We start from the raw sequence: 10,186 nt of genomic DNA, 5'->3' as shown, positions 1-10,186 counted from the left end.
GCTGAAGTGGGCGGATCACGAGGTCAGGAGAGCAAGACCATCCTGGCTAACATGGTGAAACCCCATCTCTACGAAAAATACAAAAACAATTAGCCAGGCATGCTAGTGGGGACCTGTAGTCCCAGCTATTCAGGACGCTGAGGCAGGAGAATGGTGTGAACCCGGGAGGCAGAGGTTGTAGTGAGCCGAGATCGCGCCACTGCACTCCAGCCTGGGCAACACAGTGAGACCCCATCTCAAAAAAAAAAAATCATATGTCAAACTATCGTTATGTCAGAGGCCATCTGTATTTATTTTTAAAGTCATATACAGTAAAAGGCATGCTTTTTGATGTACAATTCTTAGAGTTTGACAGATACATGCAGGTAACTATCCACCATAATAAAAATATAGAAGGGTTTTATTGCCCGAGAACATGAGTGTGGCCCTTTGTGGTCCACTCCTTCTGCCACCTCCAGTGCCTCACTGATCTAGACTCCATCCCTACGGATTTTCCTCTTCTATGATGCCATAAAAATGGAACCATATCATGCTGCCCTTTGACTGGCTTCTTTAACGTCACGTATTGCGTTTGAAATTCATCCTCATGTTGTTGCATTTATCCTTAGGTTTTTCCCTCTTGGTTGCTGAATAGTATTTCAGCAAATGGATGTATCGCAGTTTGTCAACCATTCACTAGCTGAAGGATATTTAGATTGTTCCTACTTTTAGGGTGTTACAAATAAAGCTGCTGTGAACATTAGTGTGTGAGTCTTGTATGGACATAAGTTTTCATTTTCTTGGGTAAATACCTAAGTGCGTGTTTGACTGTATAAGAAACTGTCAACTCTTTCAAAGTAGCTTTACCATTTTACAGTTTCGCTTGATATATATTCTCACCAACACTTAGCATTGCCAGGTTTTTCAAAAGCCATTCTAGGCTGGGCATGGTGGCTCATGCCTGGAATCTCAGCATTTTGGGAGGCTGAAGTAGGTGGAGATCACCTGGGTCAGGCGTTCGAGACCAGCCTGGCCAACATGGTAAAATCCCGTCTCTACTAAAACTACAAAAATTAGCCAGGCGTGGTGGCGCACACCTGTAATCCCAGCTACTCGGGAGGCTGAGGCAGGAGAATTGGTTGAACTTGGGAGGCAGCTGTCTCTTATACACATCTAGATGTGTAGAGGTTGAGGCAGGAGAATTGGTTGAACTTGGGAGGCAGAGGTTGCAGTGAGCCAAGATCGCATCATTGCACTTCAGCCTGGGCAACAAGAGCAAAACTCTATCTCAAAAAAGAAAAAGAAAAGAAAAGCCATCTATTAGGTATGTAGTATCTCATTTGGTTTTCATTTGCATTTTCCTGGCAACTCCTAATGCTGAGCATCTTCTCGTGTGAGTGTTTGGCATATGCATATCTTCTTTGCTGGAGCATCCAGACCCACATAATTGTTATTGGATTGTTTGTTTTCTTATTGTTGTATTTGGCGAGTTCTTTATATATTCTGAGTGCAAGTACTTTGTTAGATATGTGATTTGCAAATATTTGTTCTAGTCTGTGGCTTGTATTTTACTCGCTAATGGCGTCTTATGCAGAACAAAAGTGTAATTTTGACGGAATCCAATTTTTCGTCTCTCTGTCTTATAAAACATACTTTTAGTGTTACATCTCGGAACTCTTTACTTAACTTGGGGTCACAGAGATTTTCTTTTATGTTTCTTTCCTTCTAGAAGGTTTTACAGTTTTATATTTTATACTTAGATCTATGATCTATTTTAATTTTTTAAGGTTCAAGATAAGAGTGAAGGTTCATTTTTTTTGCATATGCATGTCCAATTTTTGTAGCACCATTTGTTAACAAGACTATTTTTTGCTCCATTAATTTCCTTTGTACCTTTGTCAAAAAACAACAGTCTATATTTGTATCGGTCTATTTCTATTTCTGTTCTGTTCCATACTGTAGTTTTAAGTCAGTTATGTGAGTCCTCCAATTTTGTTCTTTTTTTAACATTGTTTAGTTACTCTTTTTTGCCTTTTCATATATATTTTAGAACCAACTTGTCAATATCAGCCAGGTGTGGTTGCTCATGCCTGTAATCCCAGCACTTTGGGAGGCTGAGGCGGGCAGATCACGAAGTCAGGAGTTCGAGACCAACCTGACTGACGTGGTGAAACCCCGTCTCTACTAAAAATACAAAAATTAGCCGGGCATGGTGGCGGGCGCCTGTAATCCCAGCTACTCAGGAGGTTGAGGCAGGAGAATTGGTTGAACTTGGGAGGCAGAGGTTGCAGTGAACCGAGATTGCGCCATTACGCTTCAGCCTGGGCAACAGTGTGAGACTGTCTCAAAAAAAAAAAAAAGAATCAACTTGTCAGTATCTATAAAATATCCTCTTGAGTTTTGATATGGATTGTGTTGAATCTGTAGATCAATTTTGGGAGGATTGAAATCTTAACAGTATAGAGTCAGTTTATAAACATCATATATCTGAGGCGAGGCGGCCATGCCAAGAGCTCCCCACCAGACCTCACTGCAGTGCCCGTACATTTTGGTGAATTCCTCTCTCCTCGACGTTTCCAATATATTTCCAAGTTCCTGGGTCTGCCAGAAAGCGACTTTCCTTACTAAAATCTGTAAGGCTGGGAGCCCCATAAGCCAGGTACTAAGCTAGTTTTTCCAACAGGCCTTTATAAGCATTGGCTCTGTAAAGTCAACCTTAGCTTTTTTAAAGTGTCTGATTATATTTAGTTAAATGAACATCATTCTCAAATAAGTCATTCCAGGCAAGACCTCCGGTTGTGTAACTAATGTTTCTAATAAATATCCTGTTAACAAGGAAGACAGATTCTTACTGAACCTATGAAATAATTATATTGCTGCAAAAATAAGAATACTCAATTAAGAGTTTGCAAATTCTGAGGGCTTGGGCAGGAGAAAAATATATCACTTAACAGATGTTTCATTTCAGTTTATAAGAGCATAGTCTACTAAAGGCCTACTAATGAGTTAAAGATACCTTGAAAGAAAAGAAAAAAGGGGATCCTAATATTCCAGAAAATAGAACATTAAAATATCAACAATGCTCCTAATAAGAGCCACAGTCATCTTCTTAGCTCATTTGGTTTTATGTGATTAATCCTTGCTCCACTGTCTTGGGTTTGCAGTCTCTTGAACCTGCCTTCAGAACTAGAGTTCTGGAAATCCTGACTCAGTCCTCTGTTGTGGTCTCAAAGTTGTTGACATAACATCGTCAGAAGCCTGCACCCAGGAGTTCCTGGCAGGGTCCTTTCCAGAGAAGAGACTGTCTTCTTTGTTGAAGAAGCACTCAGCCTAGTAGCTGAAGCTTCTGAACAAACCAAAAACCTCTCTGTAAACTATCTGTGAAAGACTTAAAGTGGCTGTGGTTAATGTGTTACTGATGATTTTCAAAAGCGAAAGATCTGCTGAGAGCTCACACTAAGGATAGTGCAACTGACAAGGAAATGTGATTGTTTCTGCAATATACAAAACACATAAAATCAATCAACAAATTTTAGACAACAAAATTACGTAATGATTAACCTTACTTTCAAAGAAGATAGTTAACATTACACCTAACTACAGAAATGGGTGAACATAATCTTTAGTATCTTCAGATACAACATATTATAATCCTGACAAAGTTGTATAATGAATATACCAAACATACAGTTGGAATATACAAAGATTGTACCAAGAATATCTATAAAGAGATTCAGTAAGTCTAGAGCAAGCTCTAAACATCTGTATATTAATAAACCTCCACAGGTAAGTGATGTGAACCCCCAATTAAAACTGCTGGCCTACAAGAAGCTGGATTCAAATAAAAGAAGTAAAGTTGCAATCAAGTTAACATTTAAAAAATAAATGAGGCCAGGATGCGGTGGCTCACGCCTGTAATCCCAACACTTTGGGAGGCTGAGGCAGGCAGATCACGTAAGGCCAGGAGTTCAAGACCAGCCTGACCAACAGAGTGAAAGCCTGTCTCTACTAGAAATACAAAAATTCACCAGGCATGGTGATGCAGGCCTGTAATCCCAGCTACTTGGGAAGCTGAAGCAGGAGGATCACTTGAGTCGGGAGGTGGAGGCTGCAGTGAGCCAAGATCGTGCCACTGCACTCCAGCCTGGGCGACAAAGCAGGACTGTGTCTCAAAACAGTAAATAAATAAATGAAATTATGACCACTAGCCCCATACTAGCACTTCTTCCAAGTTACTCTTTGATACCAGGCAGAGGAGCACCAGGGCTCTGATAAGTGGAAACCCATCATGGACAGTGAATGCTCTGGCACTTCTCCAGGAGCTTCCCATGAAGCATAACATTTCCAAAATATTTACCATTTTTGGATATCTAGAGAAGGCATATCTAGAGGAGGCTCATCATCTCTTCCGATTCAACAGCTCTTCCCATTCAGCTCATCAGCAGTAACATGTCCAATATTACATATCAAAACTTCAATATTCCTAGCACTTGTTTTTTCTGCAAGGTAAGAGAATAGATGATTTATTAATTTCCAGGAGCCTACTGGGAAATCTCAAAGACAATTTTAAGTATAAAAGTTATCATTTAGTGTTTGATTTTGGAAACGCAAAATATCAAAGTTGTCTGTTGTCTGTTATCAGAAGTCATCTGATTTAAATGCTGATTAAGATAGAACCTTGCTGGGTGCAGTGGCTCATGTCTGCAACCCCTGAGCACTTTGGGAGGCTGAGTAGGGCAGATCCCTTGATCTCAGGAGTTCGAGACCAGCCTGGGCAACATAGCAAAACCTTGTCTGTACTTACAAAAAAAAAAAAAAAAAAGCCAGGCATGATGACACATACCTGTCGTCCCAGCCACTTGGGAGGCTGAGGTGGGAGGATTGCTTGACCCTGGGAGGTTGAGGCTACAGTGAGTCGAGATCACACCACTGCACTCCAGATGAGGCAACAGAGTGAGATCTTGTCTGGGAAAAAAAAAAAAAGATAGAAACATGGGCTACCAAGAACAGTACTTGGCTACTTATTTGACCAAAGTTACAATAATTTTTTTTCCTTATCAACCTTGGCCTACAGGTTTTATTTTATTAAAAATAAAATATTTTTAAATGAACATAACTGTAAAGAACCCTAGCTCTTTTGTTTGTTTGTTGTTTTTTGTTTTGTTTTGTTTTGTTTTGTTTTTTGAGACAGTGTCTATCTCTGTCTGCCAGGCTGGAGTGCAAAAGCATGATTTTGGCTCACTGCAACCTCCACACTTTGTAGGCTCGAGTGATCCTCCCACCTCAGCCTCCTGAGTAGCTGGGACTACAGTAGGCGCACGCCACCATGCTCAGCTAATTTTTTTTGTATTTTTTGTAGAGACAGGTTTTGCTCAGGCTGGTCTCAAGCTCCTAAGCTCAAGCAGTCCGCCTGTCTTGGCCTCCCAAAATGCTGGAATTACAGGTGTGAGCTACTGCGCCTGGCAACTTTTTTGAGTAAGAAATTTTTGTTTTCTGAAATATTCAAGGGCATGACAAAGTTAGCATAAGACACAAAAATTGATTATGATGATACACAGAATCTCTGCCATCGAAGTAGATTCCACAGAAAGCAACTGATAACCTTCTACAGGCTCTTGACCTGTAACCCAAGAATTGTTTAACAGAGGCTCAATTTTTTGCATCAGTATAACATTTGATACTAAAGCTTTTTCCTTTTCCTTTTTTAAAAAAATAAGTTAATGAGTCTCAGGTGTAAAGCTCTTTTTTAAGAGCAGCGTCTGTGACCCCCAGGGGTTGCCTTGGGTGCCTGGACTGGGATGGATGTGCTGTCTGAGGACCACAGTCCAGGACGAATAGATTGGGATGAGGGAGATGCTGAATTAAGTTCTGGACACGTGGACAACTTGAACTTAGCAGTGAGGATCGCTCCCCTCCTTCCAAGTGTCTGAGGAGCTAATTGTGTTATTTTTTAGTTTTCTGTATTTCCTGATGCTTTGACATCTTGGGGCCTTCCAGACCCTGGAGACTGCCCCTCGGAGGGCTAACTAATTCTGAGAGACAGCACACACCCACCTGAGAGCATGCTCTTTAGATGCAAACCACCAGGCCACAGCCCATCCTCTCAGGACCTGCTCTGCTGGGCTCTCACCTGCTGAGCCACTGGGCCCCTACCTCACTCCCCCCAGGCCCAGGTGCCAGACAACTCAGGACAGCCGTCACTCCAGAGCCTGTGGAAATTATTCAGACCAGCCTGTCCTATGCCTACCTGCCCCACTTTGCCTTGCCTTTCCCATGGAAGTGACAGGAAAGGCTCTTGCCCCCATTGCCCTGCTCCCTGCCTCCAGTCCCACCTGTGTCGCCCAGAAGGCTGCACATGGCGTGCCCTGCACCGCACTTCTACAGAACTGTAGGTAGAACTGGAAGAACTGTAATGGCTTCCTTGACAGCCATTTCCATGTCTGTGTGTCTTACCACACATGATTAAAGCAAATCCCTGTCACATTTTAAAACATGAACTACTCTGGGAGGCATTGCTCAGCGTCCAGGCCTGGCACTGAGGCGTCACTGTCCCATCACAGTGTTCTGTGTGGTCACAGGCAGAGGACACTGCTGAGGCAGGTGGGAGGAGAAAGGGCAGGCGCTTAGGAGGGTTCCACTCCATCCTCACTGCAGTTCTGTTTCTTAGGTAAGAAAGACGGGGGCTCCTGGAGGCTAAATAACTGTCCCATGGGGGTCCATGACAGGCTGGCTGCTGGAGTAGCCCAGGGTAGACTTCAAGTCTGTCCAAATCCCCTGTTTACTCTGCTCGGACTGCCCCCAGTCTCCGTGAAACGAGTGAGGAAATGGACACATGGAGAGGTTGTGCAGGGTGATGAGTGTGAAGGAGAAGCTCAGCCATGTCCTGGAACATTCCAGGGTGTGTGGCCCAGGGCATTGGTCTCGAGAGAGAAGAGGGAAAAGGGCTCCATGAGTCAGATATGTTGGAGAATGTGGTTAAACATCTCAGAGCCTAGGACATTCCTGTTTGCATCTAGAGCTCTCAAAACTCATTTGGCCCCAGAATCGTGTGTGTGTGTGTGTACACATCTGTACAACTAGTTTTCTGAGGATCACACTTAGAAAGTGCTTTAGTTTCCTGCTTGCACCCGTACGCAGATGCTGCACACCTTTCCCGAGCTCTGAGCGTGGGGACAGAATAGTTAGGCCGTCAGGAGGCCTTTCAAGCAGTCTTCTGAATTTCGGTCACTAAAGTCAGCCAATAACTGTGCCAGCCGGTGATTCACAGGGAGAGGACAGGGAAATAGGAAGGCAGGTGTGAAAAGCCTCACTCCAGGACGTTTCAGAAATAAATACGAGGCCTGAAGTCTCAACCTAAAACTCTACGGGTGTAGGATGTGGTGGAGAAGGAAAAGGTGGGGTCTCAGACTGGGGATGAGCTGACAGATGGCAGATGCCGGCTCTCGCAGAAGGGGCCCCTCAGAAAACCAAGCACAGCCCCGCCTGCAGAGAGCCCAGAGGGAGGCCGTGCTGTGTGTGTGCAGCGCGTGTGTTTATATGGGTGTTTGTGGTGTGTGGTGTGTGTGTGGTGTGCATTAGTGTGTGTGGTCTATGTGGTGTGTGTGTGTGACATATGTGTGGTGTGTTAGTGCATGGTGTGTTTGTGGAGTATATTACTGGGTGTGGCATGTTTGTGGTGTGTGTTAGTGTGCATGGTGTGTGTACTGGTGTGTGGTGCTTGTGTGGTGTATGTGATGTGTTTGATGTCTGTGTATGTTAGTGTGTAGTGTGTTGTGCTTCTGTGTATTGTGTGTGGTGTTTGTGGTGTGATGTGAGTGGTTTTTGTGTGGTGTGATTTGTGTGTGGTGTATGCTGTGCATTTGTAGTGTGTGGTGTGTGCTGGTGTGGTGTGTGTTAGTATGCATAGTGTGTGTTTGTAGTAGGTGCGTTAGTGTGTGGTGTGTGTAGTGTATGGTGCCTATATTGCATTGCACATGTGTGTGTGGTGTTTTTTTGTGTATGGGGTGTGTTTATGATGTTTTGTATGTGGTGTATGTTGTGCGTGTGTAGTGTTTATATTGTGTGTGCTTTGTGTGTATAGTGGTTGTATGGTGTGTATGTTGTGCATGTGTGGTATACGTTGTGTGTATGTTGTGAGTTTTGCGTGTTGTGTGTTATGTGTTGTATGTTGTGTATATGTGGTGCATATGTGTTGAATGTGTATGGTGTGTGCTGTGTTGTGTGTTGTGTATGTTGCACATGTGTGGTGCATGTATGGTGTGTGTGCTGTGTGCATTGTGCAAACGTGTCTTTTGTGTCCTGTGCGTGTGTGGTTCATGTGTATGTGTGTATGTTGTGTGTGTTGTGCATGCATGGCGAGTTTTGTGTGTGTCACCAGGGGTTTGGTCTAGATTCTGTTGCTCACCACACAGAAAGTCAATCACTGAGACAACAAGTACTGCCAAGGAAGAAGGCTTTAATCAGGTGCTGCAGCCAAGGAGATGGGAGCTCAGTCTCAAATCCATCTCCCTGACCAACTGAAACTAGGGCTTTATATAGCAGGGAAGAAATGTAACAGTGTGCCAGAAAACAGGGACTAGGGAGGGGCAAGGAGGCATCTGGTGTGGTGATCTGGTGAGTTTCAGTTCTTTGACACTTCCTGAGAGCGCTTTTCTGAGGAAGGAACTCACATCAAACAAATACAAGTTTCAAACTTTAACAGCAGAAGGATCCATTTCTATGTTTATCCAAAAGCCAACTGTCTATGGGACCCTTGGGCTGGTTTCAGTCCCCCCTTTCTATTTATCAGTTCCTCAATCATGAGGAATCTAGTCATTGATCTTTCTGGCTGCTTCATTCTGAGGAGGGGTGTTGTAGGCAGCTCTATACCATGGCTGACCATGTAGCCACCCAGGCATCGAAGGTTAATCTAATGTAGAATTTTCTTCTGACATACAATATTTCTCTCTGGTCCACACTTCTACCAAAGACAAATCACAGCAGGACCAACCCAGCTGCATAATAAGCTTTAATCCCATATTCTTGGCCTGATTACTCACACAGAGTGCAGCAAGAATCCCCGTCCATATAGACTCCCAAATTGGCTTTGCTGGAACATCTCACAAGACCATTTCAGTCAAAGCCCTGAGAAAATAACCAGTCCCTTCAATTGTGTCCCATTACAAAAGAAAACATGTGGTCTTCATGCAAAGAAACGCATTGCCATGAATGAAGAATGTTCACAAATAGTTTACAAATTTTGGAGAAATTAGGCAGAGAAATATGACTCAAATTCTGTTTACAAAAGTATACTCAATATACTGGAAGTGTATTTCAAGGCTATAAATAACTCCAGAAAAAGAGTCTCCAGACTCTGAAAACAAAACAAAAAGAATCAGCAATATTTCAAACAACAAAAGCCATAAAAAGAATTATTTCTGTCTGCCAGTAGTTCAGTCCATGCAGTCACCTCCCGCTCTGCTTCATTTTGGGTTAACAATCTTTAGGAACACATCAGCCTTTCATTTCGTGCAGTGGAAGTTCTCTAATCCAATGGCACAATCTCCAAAGTTATCAGACACCTGCACTCCGGGGTCCTTTTCAAGAACTCCAAAGAAGTAAGCCTCGGACTGTAGGTAATTCTAAGTCAGTTTTTTTGAGAAGGATCAAAGCAAAACAGCAATTGTGGATGACAGAAGTCTTGAGACAGCCATAGTTAATGACACCGTTGACAGGAAAATTTAGTTATTTCTGTGGCATATAACAATTTAACATGACAATCGTAACTATTACTGACAACATATATTAAGGCACATCAGAATTTTAGGAATCTCATATAAACCTAGAACACACGTTAGCAACACATCTATATAAATGTAACTCGAAGGAAGCTAAACACCACCTCAGATTTGACAATGCTTCCTGCATAATTCCAACATAACAAGCCTAATAATCCCACGATGTCTCTCTTGAACTTCAGGAAACCTAATATCCAAAAAGTTTAGTTTGAGGTCAAAAAGACTGAATTTAAAACTTGAAATTGGGCCGGGTGCGGTGGCTCACACCTGTAATCCCAGCACTTTGGGAGGCCGAGGCGGGCGTATCACGAGGTCAGGAGATTGAGACCATCCTGGCCAACACAGTTAAACCCCGTCTCTACTAAAAGTATGAAAAAAAAAAAAATTAGCTGGCCATGGTGGCGGGCGCCTGTAGTCCCAGCTACTCAGGA

Source organism: Mandrillus leucophaeus, unplaced genomic scaffold, assembly GCF_000951045.1.
Source record: "Mandrillus leucophaeus isolate KB7577 unplaced genomic scaffold, Mleu.le_1.0 Scaffold1564, whole genome shotgun sequence".
NCBI lineage: Eukaryota > Metazoa > Chordata > Mammalia > Primates > Cercopithecidae > Mandrillus > Mandrillus leucophaeus.
This window is presented reverse-complemented; position numbering follows the sequence as displayed.